The 7,817-nt window shown below is 33.8% G+C and overlaps 1 pseudogene; it reads right to left on the reverse strand.

Moving 5' to 3' along the window:
• Positions 1 to 1,816: 1,816 nt before the first annotated feature.
• Positions 1,817 to 6,798, reverse strand: LOC109435053 (protein S100-A10 pseudogene; annotated as a pseudogene).
• Between the last annotated feature and the right edge of the window lie 1,019 nt (positions 6,799 to 7,817).

The following is a 7,817-nucleotide window of genomic DNA, read 5'->3' on the forward strand; positions in this document are numbered from 1 at the left end:
TGCTTTGCCTTTTATTAACTAACGCTATTTCAGTTTTATAGTTGTGGTTGTGTTCACTAGAGAGAAAACAGTTAGACATTACTAAAATTCTGTTATGAAAAATTAAAACAAATTTATTGTGAAGAGTTCAAATTCAGTTTACTTTGATAAATTTAATACTAGTTTTGATCAAATAAAAATATGTCACTACTTTGCCAGCAATCATAAAAATGTATACCATTTTTGTCTTCAGAAAATCTCTTGGAGACACTTAAAAGATATCTTAGTGAAAATACGATTTGTATTGTATCTTAATTTTATAGCCTAAAGGGAGAAATCGACTGTCTATATTGCATCGGCATACAGATTATAATATTATCTTTATTTCCAGACTAGTTCAATGTTTTCTTTCTCAAAGGAAGACAGTTTCCTTTTCTGGCTCACCCTAGAAAAATGTGACACACATTATTATACTTGCCAAAACATAACAAAAATGTTTATTGTTGTATCATACCTGGTAGACAAAATAAAAAATAAACGAGAAGTAAAAATGTAAAAATGCATATTCAAATCATTATTTGACAAATGCAAATTAATTCAAAAATCTAAACCTATTTTATTATTAAAATCAGTAATAGTTAAGGAAAAGTAATTCCTATTTTTAGCAAAAGTGTAGGAAAACTTTAAAAATCATGTAGTTAATACCAGGGCAAATTTTTAGATTTTTGAAAATGTTTGTGTTTATATAAAAGAAAACATCATTTTACATATGCATTGACTCAGAAATTCCACACATAGAAATTTATACTCAGAGAAAATAATTACGTTTGTGTAAATATTCTGAAGCTAGGATGCCTATCAAAAGTTGTTTATTATCACAAACATTTGAAAAAATCAAATAAGTTTAAATAAAAACCAAGAATAATCATTAAAATATAGAATACAGGTATATTCATATGATGTAAGGTCTTATTTTATAAATATTTTACTGTAGAAGAATATTTAAATTCTTTGAAAGATATTTCTATTAAATAAAAGAGCAAGCCATTTTGTTGTTATTCTTTATATGGGATATATATACATAGTTATATACACACACACATATATATATCGATATCTATATCTATATATATGGCCTATATATGCATCTATATAGCCCATATATACACATATATCTATATAGATGCATCTATAGGCCATATATATATAGAGAGAGAGATTGATATATATATGATATATATATATATATATATCATATATATATACACACACACATATATATATATATATGCATACAAAGGGTGCCAAAAAATGTATACATATTTTAAGAAAGGAAAACTGTATTAAAATTATAATGCTCAATATATACCAATAACAAAAGATGAATACAAGTCACCTTTGTCTTTTGTAATTACAAGAGGTGCTCAAAGTAGTTACCATCAGCATAATTTTTATACAGTTTTTTCCTTTCTTAAAATCTGTATACAATTTTTTTTGGCACCCTGTGTGTGTGTGTGTGTGTGTGTGTGTGTGTGTGTGTGTGTGTGAAGAGAGAGGAAGAAACATTGTGTCAACATAAAGGATGTATAATCTATTATTGATAATGATATCTCTGGTCTTTGCATTTTGAGTTATTTTAATTTTCTTCTTTTAGTGTTTATCTTGATTTTTAACCATTGAAGTTCAGTTGGAGCCTTTGCTCCAAGTCGTCTTAATCACTCCATGGCCTGGACTCATGGAAAAGTTACCATTTTGACGGGTTCATTCCCTGTTGCATTAATAGAGAGGAAAATTGTGTGGCAAGTCATCCCATTGGCTCTTCAAAGCATGTTCAGAATTACGCATGGACAGAGCTGGTCTCAGAGTCACTGCTAAGTGCCGTGGCCATGGTGATGAGCCATTCTACCCAGCACGTGCCTGGAAGAAAGGACACTGGAGGTATTGTGAACAGTATTAAGGATTCCCACCATTTTAAGCTGAGGAAAACAGAAGGGAGGGGTAGCAGAAGGCAAGGCAGGCAATAAGACATTTTGATTATATTTTCTTTACTGATAGTAATTTATTCTTTGTATGGTAATTGCAGCTCTCTCCCTGAAATTTGTCTTTTAATTAGTTAAACTTCCTCTGGTGGTTACTGAGATGTTTAGTACTATTGCCTGCAGGTTCATCTAAGGGAGAAAAAAAATCATTGAATTCAAATCCAAAGGAAATTAATGAAAGTGTGACAGAAAATACTAACTTCTTAAAAAATAAAGTTCAGCTAAATTTACATTATTCTTATATACTTGTGATTATTTGTGTTCCTTACGTTATAATCATGTAACTCATTTAATGGACAGTAAGAAGACAAAGATAAAAGTGCTGAGAGAGTGTTTCGCCTTTTCTCTGCCATCCAACAGCCTTTGATGTATGGCTACTTTGATTTAAAGAAACAGAAAGCATATAAATAAAGGGTTTTCTTAGTTTCTTGATGAGAACTGTCTTTCTTGTGGAACTACAAAAAGGTGTTAGCTGTTTTCTATCCAAAAAATGTATTTTCTTGTGGACTAGATAAATAATTTCTCCTACAACAGAGAGGGACAGAGAGGAAGCTTTGGGGAGGTGAAGCATCAGAATGCATCATAAAGGGAATATTTCCCCAACAGAGAAGCTAGTGATGCGATAAAAAAGGTAGTCACATCCGTGATGTAGGACCCACAGCCGCTGAGGAGAATATCAGAACTCAATGGCTGCAGCAGAACTCAAATTGGTAAAGATGCATGGTGCACAGATAGCAAAGCATAGGGAAATTAGGTCTGTGGATTAGAAAAAGAACAGTTGAAAGGAAAAAGAGGAAAAAAATAGGAGACCAAGGGGTTCTTGAAGATTTGACCAAGAACTGCAAATTTAGTAGTAATACCAATAAATATCTAACCTCTCACCATCAGAGGGAGTATATAAGAGGGCTACAGTACATCCTGCCATAGGCAGCAGGTTTTACAAAATGTAAAATCAGTGTAGCCAGTAGAATTGATAAGAAAAATATAGAACCTTATGAAGTGGGAGAAAAAAACCACAAAGATTTAGATACCGAATTAGCCCACAGGTAAGGGAGGCAATCATCAATTCACCTGAGAGTTTGCTTATGTCTATATTTCATATTTATATATTTAATTTGATATATAATACGTATAATTATATAATAATAATTCAATCTACTGGGCTCTTTTAGAGTCCAGTGAAAGTAGATTATCATAATTTTTAAGACAAAGTCAGTGAATCCAGATGGATCCACCTGATCTGAGGGTAAGACTATCCTTCATGCCTAACGCTGTCCAATCCTCCCGTAAAAGAGGCCTCAGAATTAGGTCCTAACTGGAGCAGTTTGACATAACTTCCATGAAGTTCATTCTCAGAGAGAGATACATGAGAAATGTAGCTAATTTGAGTCCCCTCTGGAAATGAATTATTTTGGGGGCTAATTAGTTGCCTCCTGGAAAGACTGCAGGCAGCTTGGAGTGCCATGTGGATCCCACAGGGAAACATTTCTTAGGGACAAGGACACAGGATGATAATGACATGCAGGCATCCGTCCTAGAAATGCAGTGTTTCAAATACATGGTGTATTATGGTTGGCAGTAAAAATATAAATGTTTTCATGCAGAAATAAAATTGGAAAAGTTGGACTATTTGACGTTACTAAAAAGAGTCACATGATGGTATTGAGTAATATGGTCATTATGGCTAATATTATTATTAGGAATTGTAATGCCATCTCAAATAGAAGCGCCATTCCAGATTCAGCACTTGGAAAGACTGTATTCATCTAATTAGGAACTTTAGGGCTTTATTCACAAAATTAAAACCCATGAAATGCATGAAAAGACCGTTGATTAGGATATATTTTGGCCTCTGAGAGACTTTAGCAGGAATAAAGACACCAAGGAAAGTGTTAAATTCAAATTAAGGTAATTAAGAGTTATAAAGGATTACTTATTTTTGCACTTTTTTTTTTTTTTTTTTTTTTAGCCACAGTCTTCCAGTGCATAGATTCCTCCTTGGAATTAAATTTTATGTTTCAGGAAGTTCTCTTAAATCTCTCTAGTCATTACTAATACAGCATAGCAAAGCATCAATTTTCTAAAAACTGTCCAGTGAGGTACTTGAAAAGGCAACAAGTTTTTTGTTGTTGTTGTTTGTTTGTTTTTGTTTGTTTGTTTTTTAAAGTTGACTTTCAACTGAAAGACAGTATAGTTAATAATTTTTAAGGAACTATTAGTTCTCAATGTCAAAATATCTCATGAGTCTTAGGAAAAGCACAAACCATCACTGATGATTCAATATTTTGGTCGCTATTATGAAATAGTAGTCACAGACAATTTTTTTTTTTTTGCCAGCCACCTAATTCATTCTGATGTTGCTGACTTGCTTGTGTCATAATTATGCGGCCTTTTTTGGCTGACTTTACATCATTAATGTAGCAAAGCATCATGTTGCTTTTTCTGGTTTACAAGGTATACAATCAGCAACCTCATAAACCATGCCTTTGGATACCCCTTTCAAAAAAACCATCACTAATTTAAAGACTACATATTGTGCTTTGAAAAAGACCTGTACTAACTTTCCAGAAGAGCATTATCAAAATACACTGTTAATATCTGAGAGTTGGAACCCACACTGATTATTCATATAAAATAGAATAGTTATCCATGAAGACACAGGAGGCTGAAAGACTATTTGATCTAAAAGTGTCTATCGCCCTTAGGAGATCTCTAAAGGAAATATGGAGACTTTTCTTTTCTCAGCTTGCTTAAATATCTCCACCCTCACACCGCAAACTTTCAACTCCAAACCCGAGGACTTTTATTCCTTCTTCCTCCTCCCTTAGAATTCTCCATATCTCCTTTCCCTCATCTCCTTGGACTAGATGATACTCATTCTTCAGATGTCACTTCTAGCACAAATTTTCCAGGGAAACTCTTTTTGATTCCTCAGTGAAGAATAGGTTCCTTTTTTACATGCTTCTGGCCTCTCTCTTTACTTCTCAGGCTCTCAACAGAGCTATATAAAGAGGGGTAAGTAAAGTAAGTTAGTGTCATATGTACTTTCTTTTTGGCTAACTTTCAGTTTATCCCAGTGTTCCTGTAAAGCTCATAAGTCAGCTGATGGACATTCAAGGATGTCAGGGGGGTGGAGGGAACGTCAAGCTGAGAATCAAATTAATACAGGGCGACAGTTCAGGGGGTGCCAGGCCTGATGGGACAAGTAAAGCATTATAGGTAACAGTAGATTCCAAAAGGATAAAAATGAAGTTCCCCCATGCTGCTGTCTAATAGTCTATTCCAAGGAAAGGAGGAAGTGAAAAAGGGGTAGGTAAATAATTAGATTTACCCAGCTATGAGTGATTCCTTTTTCTACATTGGAAACAATAGAAACTTGATAGAGAATTAAACTGTAGAAAAATGAAACCAAAACAAACAAACTGTATTTGTGCACCCTATGTTAATGGTTTTAAATTTTATTTACCTCAAAGATATATTTGTGTGATATAAAATCAATGTTTGTTTCCCTCAATAGCTTGTAAAACTTTATGGGAAAACAGACTCTTTCTTTCTTCAAATTTATGACCTCTCACCTGCCTTTTTAGCAGAGCAAATCACACACCAGAGGACCTTAAATATTGAACAAACATGTCATAAATATGGGGCACAATTTATCGAAAATGTAATATGAGACATTTTCCATAATAAAAATAGGTTTATTGGAATGTGCGTGAATATTTTAAAAATTCATGGAAAATTAATATTTCCAGAATTTATTTTGGTGTATGTTGGGGACAGAGTTGTATTTTTTTTTTCCATTTGGCTACAAATTCCCACAATACTACATATTGAATGAGCCATCCATATTCTTCCCACATTTAAAAAATATATGAAAATTAAATTATGTTATATCTGTTCTGCATCATAGAAACTAGCTCAATGGACAGTCACTAATTTAAAGAGTGTCTTTGATGTGGTTTAGCTTACATAATAGTTTATATTTAGGATTAAAATATCAGTTTAAAGGATCAAAGGAAATTCAATGGAGACAGAATAGTCTTTTCAACAAAAGTGCTGGAATAACTGAACATCCACATGCAAAACATGAATCTATTTATAGATATTAGATTTGTCACATGTATTAAATCAGGTGGTTCATAGACCAAAGTATAAAATGCAAAACTATAAATCTAGAAGATAGCGCAGGAGAAAAACCTAGATGCCTTTGGATTTGGTGATAACTGTGTTTATTTATTTATTTATGAACTAAAAAGAAATCTGTCTATTGAGGGCAACAGGATACAAGCAATATAAAAATCCTAAGTTTACCTGGTTTTAATTGGCCGTTCTTTCTCATCAAATGGGGGTGGGATTTTATTTGTACATTTTCTAAGGGTCTCAGTCTGCTCATGAAATCCTTATTTGGGAAAGCTGTGGGGCAGAGAGATTCCTTAAGCAACCCACTGGGAGAACTCTTATCAGGGCAGGAATAATTGCTTTGCGCGTATTTCTTTTCTTTCTGCTTCATGTGTATTGCAAAATAGTCATTGCATGAGATGGTGAGCCCAGCAATTAGCAAAAAGAAGCTCTGGAAGCCCACTCTGCCATCTCAGCCGTGGTCCAGGTCCTTCGTTATTTTGTCTGTGGCCAGGGGGTTTTTTTGACTTTCCAGAAATCCAGGGAACCACTTTTCCATGAGCACGCTCAGGTTCTCCTTTGTGAAGTAGCCTTTATCCCTGGCACATCTGTGAACTGTGAACATCATGGATTCCATGGCATGTTCAATTTGAAATGGCATTTTGGTGAGGTCTTGGTGGGAGGCACGGCAAGATATCTGGGCTGGCTGGGATGTGCTCTGGTGGTAACTTTTTAAATATAACACCAAAAGCATGATCTATGAAAAGAATAAGTTAGTTTAATCCAAATTAAAAATTTCTGCTCCACATAAAGACTAAAAGAATGAAAAGTCAAACCACAGGTTGAGAGAAAAAATTGGCGAAAACGTATCTAATAAAGGACTATTATCCAAAATATTCAAAGAACTCCTGAAACTCAACAATAAGAAAACAAAGTAACCCAGCTAAAAATAAACAAAAGATCTGAACAGATAATTTACCAAAGAAGATATATTGATGGCAAACAAGCATCTGAAAAATATGTCACATCATATATCATTAGGGAATTGCAAATTAATGCAACAAGATATCACTAGATACCCATTTAAAGGCTAAAATTTGAAACACTGACAACACCAAATGCTGGTGAAGATGTGGAACAACAGGAACTCACTTTCAGTGTTGATGGGAATGCAAAATGGTATAGTCACTTTAGAAGACACTTCATCAGTTATTTGCAAAGTTAAACATACTCTTACCATATGTTCCAGCAAGCACATGTCCAAGTATTTACTCAAATGAGCTGAAAATATATATCCACTCAAAATCCTGCTTACAAATATTTATAGCATGTTTTTCATAATTGCAAAAACTTGGAAACAACCAAGATGTCTTGGTTGAACTGATAAATTGTAACATAACCACACAATAGGATATTTTTCAGTGATATTCTGAAAGAATTCCGATACCGTGCTATAGAAAGACAGGGAGGAATCTTAAATGTATATTACTGTGGGAAAGAAGTAAACCAGAAAGGCTGCATACTGTAAGATACCAACTATATGAATTTTGAAAAAGGAAAAACTTCAGAGGAGATAGTAAAAAGATCAGCGCTTGCTGCGGGGTTGAGAAGAGTGAGGGAGGGATGAATACATAAAACACAGGGGATTTTTATGGTGGTAAAACTATTCTTTATGATACT

The sequence above is a fragment of the Rhinolophus sinicus genome, chromosome 16 (assembly GCF_057876585.1).
Source record: "Rhinolophus sinicus isolate RSI-liver-muscle chromosome 16, RSI-T2T, whole genome shotgun sequence".
Lineage (NCBI taxonomy): Eukaryota > Metazoa > Chordata > Mammalia > Chiroptera > Rhinolophidae > Rhinolophus > Rhinolophus sinicus.